General features: G+C 46.8%; 1 pseudogene; it reads right to left on the reverse strand.

The window, feature by feature from the left end:
- The window catches only part of LOC120400529, a 41,099-nt pseudogene that overhangs the window by 2,539 nt on the left and 12,085 nt on the right, over positions 1 to 26,475 (reverse strand).

Consider the following 26,475-nt stretch of genomic DNA (forward strand, 5'->3'; position numbering starts at 1 on the left):
AGTGCCCCGGGCTGGGACCCAGTGGAGAGGGAGGGTCCAGGTACCCCACCAGAACCGCCACCCTCCCCGAGGTTGCAGCCTGCTCCCCTGGCACCAGCTGCTAGGCCACACAGCCCTGACCCTAGTGACAGTTATATTGCTGCCAGCCACTAGGCCACACTCAGCCATGACCCCAGGGGTAGTTGTATTGACTCTGGCCTCTAGGCCATGCTGCTTTCAGCTGAAGGACAGTCTGGTAGACTGCAAGCATGGAGATCTCAAACCCCACCCTGCCCCTCGACACATGGTGGAGAACATGGGCAAAGACGGTCCTTGCTGAAAGGCCCCAGGAGGAATTTGTTAGCAGCGTAATCCTCCTTCGCCTGCCTACTTGTCTTTCTGCCCAAGATGGAGACCGACAACATTCTGAAATGACTGTTGGAAAGTCAACAGCAATGGGCTACCCAATGGCAGCAACACCAGACACAGCTGTTGCAACAAATCACGGCCCAGCAGCAACAAATGATTAAGGAGCTGGCAGTGCAAACCAGACCCAACAAGAACGCCTGATCCAGCAAATGGCCACCCTGATGCACCTGATGGGCATGCCGAACCCCAGCCCTACCCACCAGTATGCCAATATGACTGTCAAAAATGAGACCCAATGATGACCCCGAGGCATTTCTGGTGACATTTGAATGAGTAGTCACCGCTGCCAAGTGGCACCCAGAGCACGGGGCTACACTGTTAGCTCCCTATCTGATGGGGTCAGCCCAGGCAGCCTACCGGTGGTTGAACCCACAGGATGCACTAGTGTATAAAAGTGGCTGCCATTATGGAGTAGGCAGGAATTAACCTTGACATGTATTGCTGGCGCTTCCAGCAAGAAAGGTACCCGCCAGGTGGTACCCTGGGTGCCATTGGGTGGTAGCCCAATGCCTGCTGGATAATGCCTGGCAATGATTGGAGCCAGAGAAATAGCCAGGGGCCCAAGTAGCAGAGGTCATTGTTCTTGAACAGTTCACCCAGATCCTCCCAAGTGTAGAGAAAGAGAGGGTGCAGCGACATTGACCAACAACACTGGCAGAGGCCATAGAATGGATGGACGACTACTTGGCAGCCAACGGGTTGGAGGCGCGGCCATGGAAATCTGGGAGCCAGAGGAGGAGGGACGGGCTGGCTGGGGGAGTTCCTCTGCAAGATGGACCCAGGGGAATTCTGACCCCTCTCCCAACCACCCTCCCCTCGAATGCCAGCGTCCAGTGAGCCAGACCTGGACCAACAGGGAAAAAGACCCTCAGGAGGGACAGAGCCCACTGAAGGTGGACCTGGGACTGGGGGAACCCAAGAGACCACTGCTGGGAGTGTGGCTAAGAGGGAGACTTTCGGGGAGGACTGCCCCTACATGGATTGTAGTTATGGGCAAGTCTCCATAGCGAGCCCTCGAGCCCAGAGGAAAGGTCCAGAAAAACTTGTAGTCCCAGTTCTAGTGGAAGGAATCTCCATAACAGCCTTAGGCCTGGTCTATACTACGCGTTTATACCAAATTTAGCAGCGTTAAACCGATTTTACGCTGCACCCATCCACACAACGAAGCCCTTTATATTGATATAAAGGGCTCTTAATACCGATATCAGTACTCCTCCCCGACGAGGGGACTAGCGTTCAAATCAGTATTGCCATGTAGGATTAGGGTTAGTGTGGCCGCAAATCGACGGTATTGGCCTCCGGGAGCTATCCCACAGTGCACCACTGTGACCGCTCTGGAAAGCCATCTGAACTCAGATGCACTGGCCAGGTAGACAGGAAAAGCCCCGCAAACTTTTGAATTTCATTTCCTGTTTGGCCAGCGTGGAGAGCTCATCAGCACAGGTGACCACGCAGAGCTCATCAGCACAGGTAACAATGCAGCCTCCTGAGAATCGAAAAAGAGCTCCAAGCATGGACCGCACGGGAGGTACTGGATCTGATCGCTGTATGGGGAGAGGATTCCGTGCTAACAGAACTCCGTTCCAAAAGACGAAATGAAAAACCTTTGAAAAAATTTCCAAGGCCATGATGCAGAGAGACCACCCCAGGGACTCAGTACAGTGCCGTGTGAAAGTTAAAGAGCTCAGACAAGCCTACCAGAAAACCAAAGAAGCAAACGGAAGGTCCGGGGTAGGGCCGAAAACATGCCGCTTCTACGCTGAGCTGCATGCAATTCTAGGGGGGTCCACCACCACTACCCCACCCCTGTCCATGGATTCTGAGGTGGGGGTGGTAATTGCAGCCATGGCTGAGGGATTCTGCGGATGGGGAAGAGGAGGAGGAAGAGGAGGATGAGCTTGTAGAGAGCACACAGCACTCCGTTCTCCCCAACAGCCAGGAGCTTTTTCTCACCCTGACGGAATTACCCTCCCAGCCCTCCCAAGCAACTATCCCAGACAATGAAGCCATGGAAGGGAACTCTGGTGAGTGTACCTTGTAAATATAAGACATGGTTAAAAGCAAACATTTTTAAATGATTAATTTGGCCTGAGGACTTGGGATGCATTCACGGCCAGTACAGTTACTGGAAAAGTCTGTTAACATGTCTGGGGATTGAGTGGAAATCCTCCAGGGACATCTCCATGAAGCTCTCCTGGAGGTAGTCCAAAAGCCTTTGCAGAAGGTTTCTGGGCAGCGCTGCTTTATTCTGTCCTCCATGGTAGGACACTTGACCACGCCATGCATGTAGCAAGTAATTTGGTATCATTGCATGACAAAGCCTAGCTGCGTATGGTCCCGGTGATTGCTGTCATTCAAGCAACATCTGTTCTTTATCATGCTGTGTTATCCTCAGGAGAGTGATATCGTTCATGGTAACCTGGTTGAAATTCAGGAATTTAAGTAAAGGGACAGAGATGGCCATTCCTACTGAGCTGTTTGCCTGTTGCTTAAAAGAAATCCTTCTCTGCAGGTAGCCAAGTGGGGGGAAGGGGGGAGGGCGTGATTGGCACTGCGCTTTTCTGCGTTTGGCTAGCAGGGATCTTTCCTGCTACCAGCCACGCGGTTGGGGGTGGTGGTGGTGGAAAGGGGGGTGTTTAGCAGTGATCTTCCATGATACCAGCCACGGGGTGGTTTCTGCTGCTGCACGTTAACAGGAAAGAAGCAGCACTCAATGGGCTTTGCTTGCTATTTGGGAAAGGAGGGCGCTGGATAGATGAAGGCTGCAGAAGACGAAAGACAATGGCTTACCATGGCCGCATGCAAGCAGAATTCTGATGCCCGGACCTGCGTCTGTGATCTGTAACACCAAAGCCGCAGGCACTCAATATTAAGAAGCAAAATGAGACCTTGTAGTGAAAACACATGTGCTATGTAAGGTGAATAGTGTTGTTCACCATGAAAGAGTATGACCATTGTTCTCTAAAATGTATCTTTTAAAATACTTCTCTCCCTTTTTTCCCTCCCTCATGCAGCTGCAAATTTTTCAAGCATCCCTACTCCATCCCGAAGGCTATCTCAGATAAGGTGGCAGAAAAAAAAGGCGCGAGAAGAAATGTTTTCGGAAATCATGGAAGTGACCCGCAATGAAAGAGCGCATCTGAATGAGTGGAAGGACGTGGTAGCAAAGTACAGGAAAGATGCCAGTGACCGTGAGGACAGGAGGGACCAATGTGAGGATAGAAGGGATGAATGTGAGGACAGGAGAGATGCTCGAGATGAAAGGAGAGATGCTAGAGATGAGAGGTGGCGGCAGGAAGATCAGCGGTGGTGAGATGCAACTCTGGGGCTGCTGCATGATCAAACTGACATGCTCTGGCATATGGTGGTGCTTCAGGAATGGCAGCAGGATAACAGAGTGCTGCTGCAGCCCCTGTTTAACCACCCTCCCTCACCATGTTCCTTAGCCTCCTCACCCGCCAGACCAGTAAGAACTCATGGGGGTAGGCTCCGTGCACCCGCCCACTCCACCCCAGTGGACAGCCCAACCAAAAGGCTCTCATTATTATGAAATTATGAAATTTTTATAGTGGCCTTTTACTTCCCTACTATTCTCCTCCGAAACCCCATCCAGGCTACCTTGTCAGTTCTCTCACTCTTTTTATAATTAAGTAATAAAGAATACATGATTTTTAAATGAGTGACTTTATTTCCTTAGAAAGCAAGCTGTGATCGAGGGGGGGAGGGGTGGCTTACAGTGAATGAGTCAATCAAGGGGGGAGGGTTTCATCAAGGAGAAAGAAACACAACAGTCAGACTGTACCCTGGCCAGTGATGAAACTGGTTTTCAAAGCTTCTCTAATGCGCACCGCTTCCTGGTGTGCTCTTCTAATCTCCCTGGTGTCTGGCTGTGTGTAATCAGCAGCCAGGTGATTTGCCTCAGCCTCCTACCCTGCCATAAAGGTCTCCTCCTTACTCTTACAGAGGTTGTGGAGCACACAGCAAGCAGCAATAACAATGGGGACATTGGTTTGGCTGAGGTCTGAGCGAGTCAGTAATGTGCGCCAGCGCACCTTTAAACGTCCAAGATGCACATTCTACCACCATTCTGCACTTGCTCAGCCTGTAGTTGAACAGCTCCTGACTACTGTCCAGGCTGCCTGTGTATGGCTTCATGAGCCATGGCATCAAGGGGTAGGCTGGGTCCCCCAGAATAACGACAGGCATTCCAACATCCCCAACTGTTATTTTCTGGTCTGGGAAGTAATTCCCTTGCTGCAGCCGTTTAAACAGAGTAGTGTTCCTGAAGACGCGAGCGTCATGAATCCTTCCTGGCCATCCCACGTGGATGTTGGTGAAACGTCCCTTGTGATCCACCAGTGCTTGCAGCACCATTGAAAAGTACCCCTTGCGGTTTATGTAGTGGGTGCCCTGGAGCTCCGGTGCCAAGATAGGGATATGGGTTCCATCTATCGCCCCCCCACAGTTAGGGAATCCCATTGCAGCAAAGCCATCCACTATGACCTGCACATTTCCCAGAGTCACTACCTTTCGTAGCAGCAGCTTAGTGATTGCTTTGGCTACTTGCATCACAGCAGCCCCCACAGTAGATTTGCCCACTCCAAATTGATTCCTGACTGACCGGTAGCTGTCTGGCATTGCAAGCTTCCAGAGAGCTATTGCCACTCGCTTCTCAACTGTGAGGGCTGCTCTCATCTTTGTATTCTGGTGCTTCAGGGCAGGGGAAAGCAAGTCACAAAGTTCCATGAAAGTGCCCTTCCACATGCGAAAGTTTCGCAGCCACTGCGAATCGTCCCACACCTGCAAAACTATGCGGTCCCACCAGTCTGTGCTTGTTTCCCGGGCCCCAAATCGGTGTTCAATGGCTAGAACCTGCCCCATTACCAGCAGGATCTCCAAAGTGCAGGGGCCCGCAGTTTGACAGAATTCTGTGTCCATGTCCTCATCACTCTCATCGCCGCACTGCCGTAGCCGCCACCTCCTTGCCTGGCTTTGCAGGTCCCGGTTCAGCATTGAGTGCATGAGAATGCGCGAGGTTTTTAAAACGTCCATGATTGCTGTCTTGAGCTGAGCAGGGTCCATGCTTGCTGTGCTATGGCGTCTGCACAGTTCACCCAGGAAAAAAGGTGCAAAACGGTTGGCTGCTGCTGCTTTCACAGAGGGAGAGGTGAGGCTGTACCCAGAAGCACCCACGACAATGTTTTTTGCCCCATCAGGCACTGGGATCTCAACCCAGAATTCCAATGAGCGGGGGAGACTGCGGGAACTATGGGATAGCTATGGGATAGCTACCCACAGTGCAATGCTCCGGAAATCGATGCTAGCTCGGTACATGGACGCACACCGCCGAATTAATGTGCTTAGTGTGGCCGCGTGCACTCGACTTTATACAATCTGTTTTAAAAAAACGGTTTATGTAAAATCAGAATAATCCTGTAGTGTAGACGTACCCTTAGACTTGGGTTGTAGTCAGACGATTATTTGGGAGGGACTCATTCCCAACCTTGAACGCTCCGGGACAAGGATACACCTACAGCATCCATGGGGATATATGGCTTTACCCAACCACCTGAGTAAGACTTGAGATCTACAGCTGGGGAGAAACCCTCCAAGTCAGTGTAGCTCCCAGGTTAGCCTACCCCATGACGTTGGGGTAATACTGGCTGGAATTTGGGGAAATCCTGTGAGACCATGGCCAACGACATCCAGGAGAAGGGAAGGGAGGATCAATGAGGGGGGAACTCTTTGGTCACCCCTCAGAACCCAACCCCAGAGAAGGGCTGTCTAAACCCCCTGAGCCACCCATCAAGTCCCCTCCAGGTATAGAGCATCCTATCATAGATGCCCAGGTGGAGTTGGAGCATGACAGGGACTTCATCCAAGAACAGAGGGAGGACCCGCCTTTAAGTCCAGCCTGGGAGCAGGTGGCGACCCTAGACCAAGAAGGAGACAATATGCCACACCCTCCACAAGGACCATGATTTGAGATCCAGGGAGACTGCCTCTACTGAGTGGTACAGGGAACCACAAATACAGGAAATTATCTGACAATCTTGGTACCCCAGAGTTTATGCCGGAGCCTCCTGCAGCTGGATCATGCAGTACCCTGGGCGGGACATCTGGGTAGAGAGAAGAACCTCTAGAGGATAGGACACCAGTTCTTTTGGCTGGGCATACACCAAGAGGTAAAGGATTATTGTGTATCCTGCCCCGAGTGCCAGTGGACTGGACTGAAAGGGATACCCCAGGTCCCTCTTGTGCCTCTCCCCGTGGTCAGCATACCATTCAAACGAGTTGGCATGGAACTCATCAGACCACTAGAGAAGAGCCAGACAGGGAACTGATTCATCCTTGTACTTGTCGATTACACAACACCCTACCCCGAGGCCATCCACTTGTGTGTGGCCACAGCCTCTAACATCGCGACGTAGTTAGTGAAGATTTTCACTTGGGTCGGGATACCCAAGGAGATCTTAACTGATCAGGGCACCAATGTGTCCTCCAAACTGATAGTCAAGTTATGCTGCCTCATGAACGTGTGAACCTTCAGGACCTCAGTGTACCACACAAATTGATGAGTTAGTTGAATGCTTTAACAGAACCCTCAAGTCAATGCTCCAGAAGTTTGTAGAAGATGATCCCTGACATTGGGACTCATTGCTGCCTGCTCTACTGTTCACTGTGTGGGAGGTCCCCCAAGCCTCGATTGGGTTCTCCCCCTTTGAGCTTCTCTATGGGAAACAACGTTGGGTCATACTCGACCTCCTGAGAGAGGACTGGGAGTCACAAGAGACACAGGTTCTGGGGACTACCCACTGTGTGTTAGGTTCTCTTTAGCGAAGATGCCCAAGGCCTGGAGATATTCATGGAATCATGTTATGAGCCCAGTGAACCCAGGACCAACAATACAACAGGGGACTAAAGTACGCAGCTTTGAGCCTGGGGACTATAGGACCTCCGTTATATTTCATATTTCTAGTTTCAGATACAAGAATGATACATTTATACAAATAGGATGACCACATTCAGTAGATTATAATCTTTGCAATGACACCTTACAAGAGACCTTTTGCATGAAGCATCTTCCAGTTACATTATATTCACACTCATTAGCATATTTTCATAAAATCATATGGAGTGCAACATCACACACCCAAAGTGCAGGTCCCGGAGCAGTTGTGCACACCTAGGAGCCTGTGGCCCACCTGGGTGATTTAAAAGGGCCTGGGGCGCCTGGCCGCCGCTGCTGTTACTGGCACGGTGTCGGGGTGAGGGGGCATGCCCTGCTCCATCCACCCAACCTCAGAAGAAGTGCCAGGGGCTGGGGTGTGGGTCTGGATGCTAAGTGGGTGGGCCATGGCCCACCAGGCCCATGGCCGACCTGGCCCACTTGTGGCTATGCCCTATGGCCACACAGCCCTGACCCCAAAGGCGGTTATATTGACTCTGGCCACTAGGCCATATGACCCCAGAGGCAGTTGTACTGATGCCAGTCTCTAGGCCGTACTGCTTTCAGCCAAAGGATAGTCTGGTAGACTGCAACCGTGGTGGTATCACACCCTGCCATGCCCCAGAGGAGGATGGGGTGTTTATATACCTTGACAGGCAGTGAACAGGTTCAAGGTCTGAGTTACCTTTTTAAACAAAATTAGTAACTAAAAAAGGTTCAAAGCTTTGAAAAGAAATCTCTCTCAGACTCCCTTGGTCAGTAACATCATAGAGGTAGGTCTAAATATGAAAACAAAATAGTTAAAATCAGTTTTCCCTTTGCTTAGTTCTCCAAACAACTGATTGCTTCAAAACCATCCAATTAGCATTTTCTGTACCATCAGCAGCATTTGAAAGGCAAATCCCCTGGAATCTGTGATTTGGGCCCAGATGCATGAAAGAATCCCAATTCAGGACCACAGGTTAGCACATTCTTAGCTTTAATGTCAATGTAACTTAAGTACCTTTGAAATTAAGTTTAGGCTTAAGTTCATGCTTAAGTGCTTTCCTGAATCAAGGCCTTGACCTGCAAATGAAGTTGGAGCTGCATTTTGATGACTATCTGAAACATTCACAATTTGTTCTACAACTTACTTACAGATCCCTGGATTTTTTCATTACCTGAACTATTGTCCTGTGTCTTGGCTTGTATTGTCCTGTGTTTTGGCTTCTCTTAGCATGGAAGAGGAAGAGAATGTGTTTTAGTTTATTTGTAAAAATGAGAATTTTGTGACTCTATTACTCCGAGAAAGGCCATATACATTTATGGCACTGTATGGATTGTACAATCATCTGTGTCTGCAATTATTTGCAGGCATGCTAGGTTCTCAGTACAGGCTCTTCATTTTCTAAAATATTTCATCACTGATGTGAAATTCTTCAAAGTATCCAGAAAACAGACTGGCATGAATACAGGCCATGACACTACAGCATATCTTAAACAAGACCAAAGCAGATTGTGAATCATAGAATCATAGAATCATAGATCAGAAGGGACCAATATGATCATCTAGTCTGACCTCCTGCAAGATGCAGGCCACATTAGCCGATCTCCCCACTCCATTAGCAAGCGACCCCTGCCCCATGCTTCGGAGGAAGGCGAAAAACCTCCAGGGCCACAGCCAATCTACCCTGGAGGAAAATTCCTTCCCGACCCCAAATATGGCGGTCAGCTGAACCCCGAGCATGCAGGCAAGACTCTCCAGCCATACCCTCTGGAAAAAGGTTAAGAATAACATATCATTGACCCATTGTACTATTTACCAGTGTGGCACTTAATTAACCTATTGACTAAGCCCGGTATCCTATCATACCATCTCCTCCATAAACTTATCTAGCTTAGTCTTAAAGTCATGGAGGTCCTTCGCCCCCACTGTTTCCCTCGGTAGGCTGTTCCAGTATTGCACTCCCCTGATAGTTAGAAACCTTCATCTAATTTCTAGCCTAAATTTCCTAACTGACAATTTATATCCGTTTGTCCTCGTGTCCACATTAGCACTGAGCTGAAATAATTCCTCTCCTTCCCTGGTATTTATCCCTCTGATATATTTAAAGAGTGTAATCATATCTCCTCTTATCCGTCTTTTGGTTAAGGAAAACAAACCGAGCTCCTCAAGTCTCCTTTCATATGACAGGCCTTCCATTCCTCGGACCATTCTAGTGGCCCTTCTTTGTACCTGTTCCAGTTTGAATTCATCCTTCTTAAACATGGGAGACCAAAACTGCACACAATACTCCAAATGAGGTCTCACCAACGCCTTATATAACGGGACTAGCACTTCCTTATCTCTACTAGAAATACCTCGCCTAATGCATCCCAATACCGCATTCAAAAAGATAATAATTGGAGATATATGAATCTCCTAGAACTGGAAGGAACCTTGAAAGGTCATCAAGTCCAGCCCCCTGCCTTCACTAGCAGGACCAATTTTTTGCACCAGATCCCTCAGTGGCCCCCTCAAGGATTGAACTCACAACCGTGGGTTTAACAACAAGCCAATGCTCAAACCACTGAGCTATCCCTCCCCCTAGTTTTGTGAACCTTTTCTAGTGCTAGAATATCTTTTTTGAGGTGAGGAGACCACATCTGTACACAGTATTCGAGATGTGACTGTACACAGTCAAGATCTCACAAAACTAAGTGATTGGGCAACAAAATGGCAAATGAAATTCAACGTGGATAAATGTAAAGTAATGCACATTGGAAAAAATAACCCCAACTATACATACAACATGATGGGGGCTAATTTAGCTACAACGAGTCAGGAAAAAGATCTTGGAGTCATTGTGGATAGTTCTCTGAAGATGTCCACATAGTGTGCAGAGGCGGTCAAAAAAGCAAACAGGATGTTAGGAATCATTAAAAAGGGGATAGAGAATAAGACTGAGAATATATTATTGCCCTTATATAAATCCATGGTACACCCACATCTTGAATACTGTGTACAGATGTGGTCTCCTCACCTCAAAAAAGATATTCTAGCACTAGAAAAGGTTCAGAAAAGGGCAACTAAAATGATTAGGGGGTTAGAGAGGGTCCCATATGAGGAAAGATTAAAGAGGCTAGGACTCTTCAGCTTGGAAAAGAGAAGACTTAAGGGGGATATGATAGAGGTATATAAAATCATGAGTGATGTGGAGAAAGTGGATAAGGAAAAGTTATTTACTTATTCCCATAATACAAGAACTAGGGGTCACCAAATGAAATTAATAGGCAGCAGGTTTAAAACAAATAAAAGGAAGTTCTTCTTCACGCAGCGCACAGTCAACTTGTGGAACTCCTTACCTGAGGAGGTTGTGAAGGCTAGGACTATAACAATGTTTAAAAGGGAACTGGATAAATTCATGGTGGCTAAGTCCATAAATGGCTATTAGCTAGGATGGGTAAGAATGGTGTCCCTAGCCTCTGTTTGTCAGAGGATGGAGATGGATGGCAGGAGAGAGATCACTTGATCATTGCCTGTTAGATTCACTCCCTCTGGGGCACCTGGCATTGGCCACTGTGGGTAGACAGATACTGGGCTAGATGGACCTTTGGCCTGACCCGGTATGGCCGTTCTTATGTTCTTATGACCCAGGAAATCCTAGTTTAATAGTAAAATTTCCTCTGCAATCTGCACTCCCTCTGACGATGACTGAACTGGCCTAAAACTAAGTTCACTTGTATGAAAAATAATCACATGAATAGCGGGAGGGATTGCAACCATGTTGTTGCCAGCATCAGTTTGCATAGAAGTACTTACAGCATTTCATTGGTTGGTTTCCTCAATGTGCTGTCACATTGCTGGGCGAAGTTGTCAAAAATGAAAAGTGAAGAATTTTGTTTGAAGGGAAAAGGGGGAAAAAAGAGTTGAGTTTTCAGTCTGGATGTGGGTCCTGTTTGCTTGCCCTTGCAAATTACTTCAGTGAGATTACTCATCTGATAAGGGGAGCAGGTTTGGCCTCAGGTCTAGTTATGTCCAATTAACCCAAATTCTTTTACCTGTTATATCATTTTTTTCTGCATCATTGTCCTAAAGTAAATAATTCAAGTTGTGGAAGCTTTTAGGGTATGTCTACACTAGAAATGCTACATTGCAACTGCGCCACTGGAGTGTCAACACTTACTACAGTGACAGAAGGGATTCTTCCATTGCTGTAGGTAATCCACCACCCTGAGAGGCAGTAGCTAGGTCAAGAGAATTCTGCCATTGTCCTATCACTGTGTACACCTGGGCTTAGGTCAGCTTAATTACACCATACAGCCCATAGCATGTAGTTAGCCAACCTAACTTTGTAGTGTAGACCAGCCCTAAATGTTTGCTTGGGTTTCCTGTTTAGCTACACCACTCCTGTGTGTAAATACTTTGTGGACATCTATGGGGGAAAAATCTTACACCTGTCATAAAAAAAATAAATTCTTTACTGTTGTCCAGAAAACTCAGTAGCTCAGTAAGTCTCATGCTTCCCAATTCTCCTGTCTGACATCAACGGCTCCTGGTTGTGAACGCTACTCTGTGTTGTGAGCACTCCATAAAAAGTTACAGGCTGAGTGTTGCTAACCGCAAGCCTTCAAAAATCATGAGATTGGCATAATCATGAGATTTTAAGAGCAGGATGTGGTGGGAGAGTGGAGAGGAGTGGAGAGGAGAAGAGGGAAGCAGTAGCAGTACGGGGTGGAGGGTTGAAAGGAAAAGTGGGGTAGTGGGGTAGCCAGGGAGATATGAGAAGCGGGGCAGAGAGGCAGACTGGGGCATGACCAGAAAAAAAAAATCAGCCCAAGGCAGATACCTGATGTGTAAAATTGCAGCCCAAATGGTTAAAGTTTGGCAAAATTATAAGCAACTGAAAACAGGGATGGGACATGACAGGCAATTTTAGGAATAGTTAGTGCTACCACCCCCACCTATAATATATATTCTCACCTTTTGCATTACTTGGTGTTATATAAACACACAAGCTCCAATCAGCTGTTTGTTATAAATAGGATCTCACACATGTAATAACGTCGCTTTCATTTAAAGCAGTGTGATTGGTTTGAGTACTCTTGTATTCTGTTGGTTTATTTTAAGGATAGGGGGCATAGTTGATTATTTGAAGGTGTACCCTGTTTAGCAGATCAAAACTTTAATAATCATTAAATAAACTCCAAGACTGACTGTTACAAGAAGTCCTTTGTTTAGGATAATATCCTAGTAAATTGTGATGGAAATTGAACATATTAAACTTTTTCAGTGAGCTAAAGACTCTTTTGATTGAGATACTGGAAAAATCCACATATTAAACACAATCAGAATGGTCTTCTTACTATGTTACTAGGTGGCTATAAGACAGATGAAGCCAAATTCAGCTCTGACATAACTGGGAAAATGTCAATTGTCTTCTATCATGGGGTGCTTGATTTCATTCCAGGGTTGTATATGGCCCATACTGTTTTGGAACTTGACTACTTGTAATCAAAGTTTTTGAAAGTCGGAATGCAGAGACACTGTTCTGGAATTTCCAAATTGCTGTGATACAACAGTATACTATTTACACTTACTCTTACATCCTTAGGTTTCTAAAATCACAGCAGTGGTTGGGATAGGTTAAAACAGCTTCCAGAAAATTAACAAATTTGTCCAATGGTGGTAGTCTCTTTAGAGAGTAAGATGATATTGCATTTAAGAATTGAATGGCCTCCAGTCCATAAGTAGGTAGATATTCCAATGATGTTGAAGAAATATCCCTTGAATAATGAGAAATCTCTCTTTTCTTTTGATGCATATAAAATACCTCAAAAAAATAAAAATCAAAATCCCATGGCTGGTAGATAATCATGATTCTGTTAGTCTCAAAATTACTAACTCTCAACAAGTCCTGAATTTGAGGCCTAATCCCAAAAATTCTTTCACACAAGATATCCTTACTTGTGGAAACAGTCCCATTGACCTCAATAGGTCTACTCATGGGAATAAAGACTGTTCGCCTAAGTAAGAGTTTGCAAGGTCAAGCTCTTAACCTTCTAGCAGAAAATATATATAAATAAATAAATCTAATTTAGAGAAGACTAAAAATACTACAATATTATTAGATATGCCACATACTGTAAAGCACCAGTAAACAATAAGCAAGCATGATACAGAATGCACGTTTTACAAAACTATCTATTGTACAGAAAACGTCCATTGAGTTGTGTGTACTCTGTTGAGTTCCATCTCTGATCAATAAAGCATGATAATGTGATTTTATAATTTTTTTCAGTACCTGGCTAGCACATATAATTAGGCTTGGCAGAATTTTATTTTTATTTTTTGAAACATAATAATATTTATTTTAAAGCATTTCTAAAGACTGTAATTTATTTAAATTTTTACAGTTGTATGAAATTATAGGTTAAGCATTTGTTAATGTTTATCAATTTAAATTTTCACAGTTGCAAGAAATTATGGGGCCCTCAGACAATGGGGGGATCAGATAGTAATTATTTAGTGACAGTAGATGTTGAGATTCAAATAGTTAAAGCTTTATAACTGTTAAACCACAGACTATCAACATCTCATATCAAAATATACAAAGTAAATATCCTTAAATCAAATTCTAATAAGTTCTCAAGCAGCATTTCTCTTACTTTTCCTATCTGTAAATTTTAATTATTATTGATGGGAATATTTTTTCATCTGTGTGTACGGTGAAATCGATGTGTATGATGAAACTGACATTTACTAATATAAATCTAATACTTCCAAACCTATATATAATTATTATTTTTTTAATAAGGAATAATAAAAATATACCTGAAATAGTAAATTATGCTCATCATCCCAAAAGCCAAACTACTTTGTAGCCTCAGAATCCAAAATGCAGAGGTGAGAGAACTTAGAAAAATTCATCAGAAGCCACAATTCCTTATGGGCATATGGTGCAACAGAGGTCAATACTAATGCTGCTTGGAACTGGTTGGTAGATATCTATCATGGTACAAACACTGAGCTCACTACCATCTAATTCTATTGCATGACACCTCTATGGAGTATTCAACTCAGAAAGTCAGAGATCCAAGGTCCTTCCTCAATCAAGAAACAAAATTTAATGGTCTCTCTACTGAAATTAGATACTGCATTTGTTACAATACAATTCACTTGCAACCTATGTAAAAGTGAAGAGTAAAGCAGTGTGATACATACAAGACCCAATGGCCCCCTTCAGAGAATCATTGTGTATTCTTCCGAGGTTTATATTGGTTTTTAGAATCCTGTGGAATTGAATATGTTTACTCTTTACTTTTATCTTTTAAAATTTCTTTTTTTGTGGGGGGAGGGGTCTGCTCTTACTGTGTACTTGCTGAGAGTCTCTTTTCCTATCTATCTAGGGGTATGTCTACACTACAAGACTATTTCGAATCAACTTAAGTCGAATTTGTGGAATCGACCTTACAAAGTCGAATTTGTGTATCCACACTAAGGACACTAATTCGACTTTGTGAGTCCACATTGACGGGGCAAGCGTCGACTTTGGAAGCGGTGCACTGTGGGAAGCTATCCCACAGTCCCCGCACTCCCCGCTGCCCATTGGAATTCTGGGTATAGCCCCCAATGCCTGCTGGGGGGAAAACTGTGTCAAGGGTGGTCCTTGGTAACTGTCAGCATTCAACCGTCACTCCCACCGGCGGGAAATCAGTTCGCGCACTTTTCCTGTTATAAGTGACAGCGCGGACGCCACAGCACTCCACTGCGATCATGGAGCCCGCTGCAATCATCGCTGCACTTATGGCCGTTGTCAACTCCTCGCACCTTTTTGTACACCTCTTCAACAGTCAGATGCAGAGAAATCGGGCGAGGAGGCTCCGGCAGCGCGGTGAGGACATGAAGTCTCAGACTGGCACAGACCTCTCAGAAAGCATGGGACGCCGCGCCGTGGAGATCATGGTGGCAATGGGTCATGTTCATGCTATGGGACGGCGATTCTGGGCCCGGGAAACAAGCACGGACTGGTGGGACCGCATAGTGCTGCAGGTCTGGGATGAATCACAGTGGCTGCGAAACTTTCGCATGCGTAAGGGCACTTTCCTTGAATTGTGTGACTTGCTGTCCCCTGCCCTGAAGCGCAAGGACACCCGCATGCGAGCAGCCCTGACTGTGCAGAAGCGAGTGGCCATAGCCCTCTGGAAACTTGCCACGCCAGACAGCTACCGGTCAGTAGTGAACCACTTTGGCGTGGGCAAATCTACCGTGGGGGTTGCTGTGATGCAAGTAGCCAACGCAATCGTTGAGCTACTGCTCTCGAAGGTAGTGACCCTGGGAAATGTCCAGGTCGTCATAGCTGGATTCGCCGCGATGGGATTCCCAAACTGCGGTGGGGCTATAGATGGGATTCACATCCCTATCCTGGGACCAGACCACCAGGCCAGCCAGTACATTAACCGAAAGGGCTACTTTTCAATGGTGCTGTAAGCACTGGTGGACCATAGGGGACGCTTTACCAACATCAACGTCGGGTGGCCGGGCAAGGTTCATGACGCACGTGTGTTCAGGAACTCTGGTCTGTTTAAACGCCTCAAGGCAGGTAGTTTCTTCCCGGACCACAAAATAACTGTTGGGGATGTGCAGATGCCTACAGTGATCCTCGGGGACCCAGCCTACCCGCTAATGCCCTGGCTCATGAAGCCCTATACAGGCGCCTTGGACAGTGACAAAGAACTCTTTAACTACCGGCTGAGCAAGTGCAGAATGGTGGTGGAGTGTGCTTTCGGACGTCTCAAGGGGAGATGGCGGAGCTTACTCGCTCAGATCTCAGCGAAAACAATATCCCCACTGTTATTGCAGCTTGCTGTGTGCTCCACAATCTCTGTGAGAGCAAGGGGGAGGCCTTTATGGCGGGATGGGAGGTTGAGGCACATCGCCTGGCTGCTGATTACGCTCAGCCAGACACCCGTGCCATTAGAAGATCCCAGCGGGAAGCGCTGTGCATCCGGGACGCTTTGAAAGCTAGGTTCCTCAGAGAGCAGGGTAACCTATGACTGTCCAGTTGCTTTAAAGAGAAGCTGAACCTGGCCATGTTTCTTTACCCATTTACTGTTGACTCTCCTCTACAGTTTCATACCCCGTTCACCCCGTTTGCCCCCTTCCAACAGACATGTAAAAATAAAGTTAATGGAGCATTGTTATTTAAAAACCTTTTCTTTAATAATGATTTTGTGTTAAAGGGTTGAAACAGGACCGCAGACTGTTGTGGGTAGGGTGTGCAGTGATGTAGAGACTGCTTCTAGACTCTAGGAATGATAGGCTACTGCTCCTACAGCGGTCTCTGGTGGGAGGACGGTTACGGGTGGGTGTGCAGGAAGGGGTGAGGGGTGTAGGCTTTGGGACGGAGTTTGGGTGCAGCCTCTGGGCTGGGGGTGGGGGCGTAGGAAGGGGTGAGGGGTGTGTGGGAAGGGGGTGGAGGCGTAGGGTGTTGCGTGCTGTGGCTGGGGCTGAGGGTTTGGGGCATTGTAGAGGCTCAGGGCTACGGTAGAAGGGCAGGGTGAGGGCAACCTGCCTTGCCATTTGTGGATGGCAGGCGCTAGGACCCTGGGGCAGCAGACAGCTTTCTGCCGGTAGCCGCTCTACTGTCAGGTAGGGACGCAGCGCGGGGGGCGGGGGGGGAGACGACACACCGGGGGAGGGGTGGCAGGTGGGCGCTGGGACCTGCTCCAGGCAGGGAATTGACAGGGCGGGGGGAGACCCGCGTGGGCCAGGGCCTGATCCAGGCAGGGCCGGGGGAGAGACCCACCTCCAAGTATACCTGGAGCAGGGCACCTGCCGCCTATGAACAGAACATTAAAAACACCTCACAGACTGACCAGGGTGCCTAGTGACTGCACTCAGTGAGTAACCTGTTGTTGATCCTGCCCCCATGTCTGTACCCTGTTCATGGTGAATGTCCTATGCAATTACCAAACCCCTCTCCCCCATTCACAGAAAGTCTTCAGCAAACAAACATGACAGAAACAGTAATTAACAGCAAACTACTTTTAATACTCGACAACACAGTAAAGGTAAGAACTTTTCAAAATCTAGGGACTGTGAACTTTTGGGTAATATAGCAGTCCGCTGTGGTTCAGTGACAGTTTTCACGGCCCTTGGTGCCCCTCCTTCTTGTTATTCTGGGTGAGGTGGGTATTGGAGTGTGCGGCGGGGGAGGGCGGTTGCAGACACAGTGCAGGGGGGCTCTGTCCTCCTGCATGCGGTCCTGCAGAACATCCACAAGGCGCCTGAGCATGTCCGTTTGTTCCCTCAGTAGTCCAAGCAGCGTTTGAGTTGCCTGCTGGTCCTCCTGACGCCATCTGTCCTCCCGTTCGCTGTGTGAGCGCTGCTGCTGTGTGAGGTTCTCCCTCCACTGGCTCTGCTGGTCCGCCTCTGCTCTGGAGCAGCCCATAAGTTCAGCAAACATCTCGTCCCGTGTCCTTTTCTTACGCCGCCTAATCTGCGCCAGCCTCTGTGAGGGGCATGGTGGAGCAGGTCGGGATACTGTTGCAGCTGTGTGATGGGGAAAAGGGAGTGAATTGCTTACAAAAATACATTTTCTCAAAAATGAAACATAGTCTACTCATTGTCTATGAACCAGACCATGGACGGCACCTATCTCCTGAGCACTCACTCAGGGAAAGTTCGATTTATCTGCATTTGCTTTCATTGCCTGGGGTATTGCACTGCAGACCAGACAAGCGGGGCAGGAAAGCTGAATCCGTGGAGCAGCCAGGCATGGTAAGCCAAAGGCTTTTGGCTGCTTAAAAGTGAATGTCCAGCTCTGTCCTCTTGCTGCAGGCAATCCTGAAAGCTAAAACTCTGCCCCTGTTCCACCCCCTCGCGGTTTTCCCTTGGAAAAGATCCCTGTATGCTGCCACTCTGTAGCCTCCAGCACGTGGCTCTTAAGTGACACTTCTTGTTCTAAGGAACAGTGAAGAACTACCAATACTAATAGTACACAAATTACTCTACTTACATGCAGGAGTCTGCACGCGAGATAACCCTGAGGAGGGTGTCACAGAGAGAGAGAGAGCGCATGCTGAATGAAAGCCAGCAGAAGCCAGGGCCCTATGCTGCGATGCTCGTCAAGGCACTGGTCCCGGAGTACCAGCTGAGAGCGTGGCGCGGAAAAGTGTGCTACCTCGGAGCACCCAATAAGCCAGCTCTCCCCAGGAACCTCCTCCATAGGCTTTTCGACTACCTCCAGGACAGCTTCCTGGAGATCTCCGCGGAAGATGCCTGTTCCATTCCCCTGTATATAGACCTTCTGTTTGCCTAGTGTATTTTCCTGTTCTTTTAAGAAATAAATGTTAACATGTTTAAAGCACTTACCCACTGATCCTTCTCCTGATTCAGGGTCCGTGGTAACGGCTGCGGAGGGTTGGTAGGGGATCTCAGTGATGAAGAGATCCTGGCTGTTGGGGAAATCAGCGTTGTAAGCGCTGTCGACTGCCTCCCCCTCCTCATCTCCTTCCTCATCTTCCCCATATGCGAACATCGCCGAGGAACTGGCCGTCGACACTATCCCTTCGTCAGAGTCCACGCACACTGGTGGGGCAGTGGTGGCAGACCCACCGAGAATGGCATGCAGTGCCTTGTAGAAGTGGCATGTCTGGGGCTGGGCTCCGGAGCGTCCGTTTGCCACTTTGATTTTATGGTAGCCTTGTCTCAGCTCCTTGACTTTCACGCGGCACTGCATTGCATCCCGGCTGTATCCTCTGTCTGTCATGGCTTTGGAGACCTTCTCGTAGGTCTTCGCATTCCATTTGTTGGAGCGCAGCTCCGAAAGCACAGACTCATCGCCCCACACAGCGATCAGATCCAAGACTTCCCGGTCAGTCCATGCTGGGGCCCTCTTTCTATTTTGCGATTGCCTGGACTCCTCTGCTGGAGAGCTCTGCATCGTTGCCGGTGCTGCTGAGCTCGCCCCGATGTCCAACCAGGACATGAGATTCAAACTGGCCAGACAGGAAAAGGAATTCAAATTTTCCCGGGTCGTTTCCTGTGTGGCTGGTCAGAGCATCCAAGCTCGGACTGCTGTCCAGAGCTTCAACAGAGTGGTGCACTGTGGGATAGCTCCCGGAGCTACTAAGTTCAATTTGCATCCACACCTAGCCTAATTCGACATAGCCATGTCGAATTTAGCGCTACTCCCCTCGTCGGGGAAGAGTACAGAATTCGAACTAAAGAGCCCTCTATGTCAAATTAAATGGCTTCGTGGTGTGGACGGGTGCGCGGTTAATTTGAATTAACGCTTCTAAATTCAAATTAAAGTCCTAGTGTAGACCAGGCCTAGCTGTTGAGGCTATGGCTACTCTTGCACTTCAAAGCACTGCCGCGGCAGCGCTTTGAAGCGCTAAGTGTAGTCAAAGCGCCAGCGCTGGGAGAGAGCTCTCCCAGCGCTGTCCGTACTCCACCTCCCTGTGGGGAATAACGTACAGCGCTGGGAGCTGCGCTCCCAGCACTGGGGCTTTGACCACACTGGCACTTTGCAGCGCCGCAATTTGCAGCGCTGGGGAGGGTGTGTTTTCACACCCTGCTGCAGCGCTGCAAATTTGCAGGTGTAGCCATCTAACATGAAGATACTCAGATTTCACAACTGATAATTCATTTCACTTCGACCATCAAACTACATTCATTTGACAATAGTTCTGCTCACTACCAATTTTGGTTGAATTTGAACCAGTGATAGAGGTGAGAGGTTTGCTTTTTAACTTCCTTAACTATTGCAAATATCATTATTACCAACACCAGGAGTCAGGCCCCAAAATCAAGAGATTACCTTAAAAATCATGAGGTTTTAAAAAAGTAATAATTTGGAGTTCTTTTATTTGACTTCTATGGAGTTTGAACATTTTGGGTCACTTTTTCAAAGTTTTCATTACAACCTTGAAACCTAGAAACTTTATATATTTCTTTTTAAACTAATGATGAGATTCTCTCAAAATCATAGAATCATAGAAGATTAGGGTTGGAAGGGACCTCAGGAGGTCATCTAGGAGGTCATCAGGAGGTCAACCCCCTGCTCAAAACATGACCAACCCCAACTAAATCATCCCAGCCAGAGCATTGTCAACCCGGGCCTTAAAAACCTCTAAGGATGGAGATTCCACCACCTCCCTGGGTAACCCATTCCAGTGCTCACCACCCTCCTAGTGAAATAGTTTTTCCTAATATCCAACCTAGACCTCCCCCACTTCAATTTGAGATCATTGCTCCTTGTTCTGTCATCTGCCAGCACTGAGAATAGCCTAGCTCCATCCTCTTTGGAATCCCCATCAGGTAGTTGAAGGCTGCTATAAAATTCTCCCTCACTCTTCTCTTCTGCAGACTAAACAAGCCCAGTTCCCTCAGCCTCTCTTCATGAGTCATGTGCCCCAGCCTCTAATAATTTTTGTTGCCCTCTGCTGGACTCTCTCCAATTTGCCCACATCCTTTCTGTAGTGGGGTGCCCAAAACTGGACGCAGTACTCCAGATGTGGCCTCACCAGTGCCAAATAGAGGGGAATAATCCCTTCCCTCGATCTGCTGGCAATGCTCCTACTAATGTAGCCTAATATGCCATTAGCCTTGGCAACAAGGGCACACTGTTGATTCATATCCAGCTTCTTGTCCATTGTAATCCCAGGTCCTTTTCAGCAGAACTGCCACTTAGCCAGTCAGTTGCCAGCCTGTAGCAGTGCATGGGATTCTTCTGTCCTAAGTACAGGACTCTGTACTTGTCCTTGTTGAACCTCATCATGGGCTCGTTCACCTGCACATCTACCAACGTGATATATGCCATCATGTGCCAGCAATGCCCCTCTGCCATATACATTGGCCAAACAGGACAATCTCTACGCAAAAGAATAAATGCACACAAATTTGACATCAGGAATCAAAACGATCAAAAACCAGTGGGAGAATACTTCAGCCTCTCTAACCATTCAGTGACAGACTTGAGGGTGGCAATTTTACAACAAAAAAACTTCAAAAACAGACTCCAAAGTGAAGGGCATAAATCCACACCGTGTGGAGGTCAAGGATAGGAGTTTATTACACACAGCGCTGGTGGAGTGTCACCTGACTTATTAGGCTCAGAGACACTGTCAATCAATTGATTACAATAGAATATATAGATTTTCCATGGGCGAGGGTAAGTGACAGGTTAGGCAGTTCCACCCCCCGGGATAGGTTTTGCAGCAAGACAAGATAGCACATTAGCCAATGGTTAAAAGGTTACATAATGTCTCCGCCCATGGTCTCAAGTTAGCAAGTTAACATTTAATTAATACTTTGATGAAATGTTATTAGTATAAAATATATATGTTGAATTCTGATTTGGGGTCCATAGGAATGGAGCAACTCCTTTGATTGTCCAACAGGTACATTCCTAGGAGTTAAAGCAAAGAAACACTGAAAGTATATTGCAATAAAGATTGTCTCCTTTTATGTCTTAAGGCAGGCATTGGTCCCTTGGAAGGATGCCATATCTTATACTGATGTGCCAACTTTTCATAAACTCAAGGTTGGATCTGTGGGAAGAATATTCCCTACAGAAGAGACTGACACAATAGCAACAGGGATCCTTTGTTCAATTTGCAACTCTGAATAAGACACAATTATTTAGTTCTTAGCTCCAACACCCGGCAATTCGCTGACCAGGCCTATTTCAGCAAAACAAGATTATCTGTTTACCCCAGCTTTCTGTTAGCTGATCACTATTTGGTAGGCCTCTGGTCTCTTGACCAAACTTGGGACTTTGGGTCTGAGAAAGAGCTGGCACAATCCATATACCAGGTTGTTATATAAAATGCACATGGATTTTAACCCTTCACAAAGAGAGACTGCTGAACTTGAATTAATATGCAAATTATATACAATTAACTTAGGTTTGAACAGAGACTGGGAATGGTTGGGCCATTACACTAATTGAATCCATTTCCCCATGTTAAGTATCCTCACACCTTCTATGGGTCATCTCGATTATCACTTCAAAAGTTGTTTTTCTCCTACTGATGATAGCTCATCTCAATTGATTGGCCTCTTACAGTTGGTATGACTACTTCCACCTTTTCATGTTCTCTGTATGTATAAATATCTTCTTGCTGTATGTTCCAGTCTATGCATCTGATGGAGTGGGCTGTAGCCCACGAAAGCTTATGCTCAAATAAATTTGTTAGTCTCTAAGGTGCCACAAGTACTCCTGTTCTTTTTGCAGATACAGACTAACACGGCTACTACTCTGAAACCAGTCAAATAAATGTATCTGTTCATTAATGAATGGGGGGAAATGTATCCTCACAATTGATTCAGTTTTGTCCTGTTGAATGCATGGCTATTGTCATAAACAGTTAGTTAAGGGTTAAGGTCTCTTTTACCTGTAAAGGGTTAACAAGCAGTACCTGAGGAACACCTGACCAGAGGACCAATCAGGGACAAGATAGTTTCAAATCTCTGTGGAGGGAAGCTTTTTTTTCCTGTGTTCTTTGTTTTGAGTTGAGTCTCTCTTGGGAGTTAAGGGAGTCCAGACATCTTAATCAAGTCCTCCCAGGTTTCTGCAATACTTTTCATCTATTCAGTCTAGTGAGTATTAGAAAGGCGTACTAGTATTATAAGTTTATTTCTACATTTGCAGTTGTGTGTTTTACTGAAGGAATCTCTTTATTTCTATTGCTGTTACTTTGCTTTTACTGAGAAAGAAACGGGGAGGGGGAATTCTCTCCAGGTTTATAGGTTAGACTCTGTGTATTGTTCCATCCTGGTATTACAGATATAGTGTACTTTCTTTTGTTCTTTTAATAAATTCTTTTCTTTTCTTTGGACTTGGTTAATTCCTTCTCTTGTGGAAATTCAGGGGAAGGGGAGGGGGGAAGAGTGAGTTCCTCCTGGGTTTGATTCACGGAGTTGAATCGGTGTGTATCTCTCCAGAGTAGGCTAGGAGAGAGAGGGAGGGGGGAAGTGGGCTGCTTCCCTTTGTGTTGAGATTCAGGGAGATTGAATCTGTGTTCCCCAGGGAGAGTTTTGGGGGAACAGGCAGTGTGTTATCCACTTTAAATGTAACTGGTGGCAGCAGGACCAGATCTAGACTAGGATTAGTTTAGAGGAGCTCATGCAGGTCCCCATCTTGGAACCCAAAAGCTCCAAGTGGGGGAGAAAATCTATGACAGCTATGAATATCTTAAAATCCATTTGTACAGAGTTTGCTGAGAATAAAAACAACATATAAGGAAAAAAGATTTGAAAAAAGGACAGATTATAGTACTGCACTACAGATTTTAATTATTAAAGCTGGATTTACTTTACTTAAAGATCCAGTTCAACATTCCCTATTGAGTCAGATCCATTTCATCTACCTCGTGGTGGGTTCTAAAATGGTTGAGTATATTGCTTTCCCCCTCTTTAAATTAGACTGGATAAAAATTGCATGCATTTTGCACTTCACTGTTTTTGCCTAAGAACATTTGACATGTTGCTCTCAAAGTAATTTTATAATGGGAGTGGAAATCAGGAGCAAGATGCAATAGTGGCCTGAAAACACAAAGAGCAAACACCATTCTGAGCATTTAAGAACTATAGGCCCAATTCTTTGCTAGCATCAATAGAAGTTTATGCCAGAAATGAGTCCATTCCTTTGAGCAATGTGCCTCTGAGCTTACCCATAAGCATACATGCATCATTCCTTTTATTACCAGCCAGTTGGAGGGGACTGTACTAACTTTTCATTATAGAACAATAACACTTGGTGTCAGCACATTTTCTATTTGTTCATTATGCCTTAACTCCTTTAAGCATGTGGCACTGTAACTTGAGGGTGGCTTGCCCCCTGGGCTAGAGAGCCTGGAGCTAAACTAAGTCTGATTACAGGATAAGCCACACCTGGGTTGAACCTGGTGCTCCCAGGATACGAAGAGCAGGTAGTTGCAGTAAAGTGGGGGAAGGTCAGGCAATTGCAGCTAGGTCTGTAACTAGTGCAGGTAGTAAGGAGGCTCTGAGTTGGCAGGGCCAGAAGCTGAAGAAAAAGGTTTCCAGAAAGGGAGGCCTGGAGAGACTGTAAAGGCTAGCTGGGATCAAGACAGAATGAGTTTGTATTTTGTGTTATTTTGGATTAATCAGAATACACTGGACTGCTTGGAGTCTGCAGGGCCAGTATGTGTCAGAGATCTAAGTAAATAGTAACCCTCTTGTGAGGATTGTTTGAACCATCTTTGAACTGTGAATTAATAAAGGCTCTGAAAAAGGGGAAACCTAGGCAGTGTGCTGCAGAGTGACCTCTGGCCACCAGGAGGTGACTAATACTACAGGCACCAATTTTTTTTTTATTAAACAAATTATTATACCAGTTTATGTAGATCAGGAGGCAAATATAGACAGAGTTGATAGTGGTCCTGATTTTTAAACATATAAGCTGTCAGCCTTGTCTTCACTGGGCCATGTACCAGACCCCAAGTGCAAACAGAGTATGTGCATGAGCAAATCACTGTAATTACCTCATTTATATATGCAGTTAGCTAACTTGTACATCTAATCTAATCATAATAACTACACTTGCATTTTATGTGCAGCTTCATACCTAAATGGCTTATAAACCAGGACATCTAGGTCTTTCTGTATCATCCAAAATCTGTATAAACTGCTGTAGTAAGTTTTAAAAAGTATGGGCTGGATGAATGGACTATAAGGTGGATAGAAAGCTGGCTAGATTGTCAGGCTCAATGGGTAGTGATCAACGGCTCGATGTCTTGTTGGCAGCCGGTATCAAGCGGAATGCCCCAGGGGTCGGTCCTGGGGCTGGTTTTGTTTAACATCTTCATTAATGATCTGGATGATGGGATAGATTTCACCCTCAGCAAGTTTGCGGATGACACTAAGTTGTGGGGGGGAGGTAGATACTTTGGAGGGTAGGGAGGGTCCAGAGTGACCTAGACAAATTGGAGGATTGGGCCAAAAGAAATATGATGATGTTCAACAAGGACAAGTCCTGCACTCAGGACAGAAGAATCCCATGCACTGCTACAGGCTGGGGACCGACTGGTTGAGCAGCAGTTCTGCAGAAAGAGACCTGAGAATTATAGTGGACAAGAAGCTGGATATGAGTCAATAGTGTGCCCTTGTTGCCAAGAAGGCTAATGGCATATTGGGCCACATTAGTAGGAGCATTGCCAGCAGATCGAGGGAAGGGATCTATTCGACACTGGTGAGGCCATATCTGGAGAATTGCGTCCAGTTTTGGGCCCCTCACTACAGAAAGGATGTGAACAAATTGGAGAGAGTCCAGTGGAGGGCAACAAAAATGATCAGGGGTTTGGGGCACATGACTTATGAGGTGAGGCTGAGGGAACTGGACTTATTTAGTCTGCAGAAAAGAACAATGAGGGGAGATTTGATAGCAGCCTTCAACTATTTGAAGGGGGGTTCCAAAGAGGATGGAGCTAGGCTGTTCTCAGTGGTGACAGATGACAGAACAAGGAGCAATGGTCTCAAGTTGCAGTGCGGGAGGTCTAGGTTGCATATTAGGAAACACTATTTCACTAGGAGGGTGGTGATCTAGGAGGGTGGAATCTCTATTCTTAGAGGTTTTTAAGGTCAGGCTTTAATTGGGGTTGGCCCGGCTTTGAGCAGGGGTGTAAACGGGTGGTACTCACCCCTGCTGCGCCTCCTGCTGGTTGGTCTCAGAATTTCCCGCAGTTCTGCCCTGGAGCGCCCTCGGCAGGCTGGTGACCCGCCTGTTCGCAGGCCCCGGCGTCCCTTCCTGGACCCGGTGCCCCTTTTCCTATAACTGGGTCTCCCCCTCCCAGGGGAACCCCCACGCTGCTATCCCCACTTTGCCTCAGTAGTGGCCACTGACAGTCATGGTCTAGCCCCACACCCTGGGGCAGACTGCAGTATCAGCCCACTCATCACAGGCAATAGGGGTTTGGACCTGCTGCTTCGTCCTACCCCTGGGCTGCCCTCTGCAACCCACAGTACCTATGGCCCTTTGCTAGGCCGCAGCCTGGGGCTTTCCAGGCTGGAGCTTCCCCAGCTCCTCAGCCTGTTCCCAGCCCTGCTTCACCCAGGTACTTCACCTCCGCTCATAAGCAGCCAGGCCCATCCCTCTCTGAAGCCAGAGAGAGACTCTTTGTGCTCTGGCTTC

The sequence above is a fragment of the Mauremys reevesii genome, linkage group 3, assembly GCF_016161935.1.
Source record: "Mauremys reevesii isolate NIE-2019 linkage group 3, ASM1616193v1, whole genome shotgun sequence".
Taxonomy (NCBI): domain Eukaryota; kingdom Metazoa; phylum Chordata; order Testudines; family Geoemydidae; genus Mauremys; species Mauremys reevesii.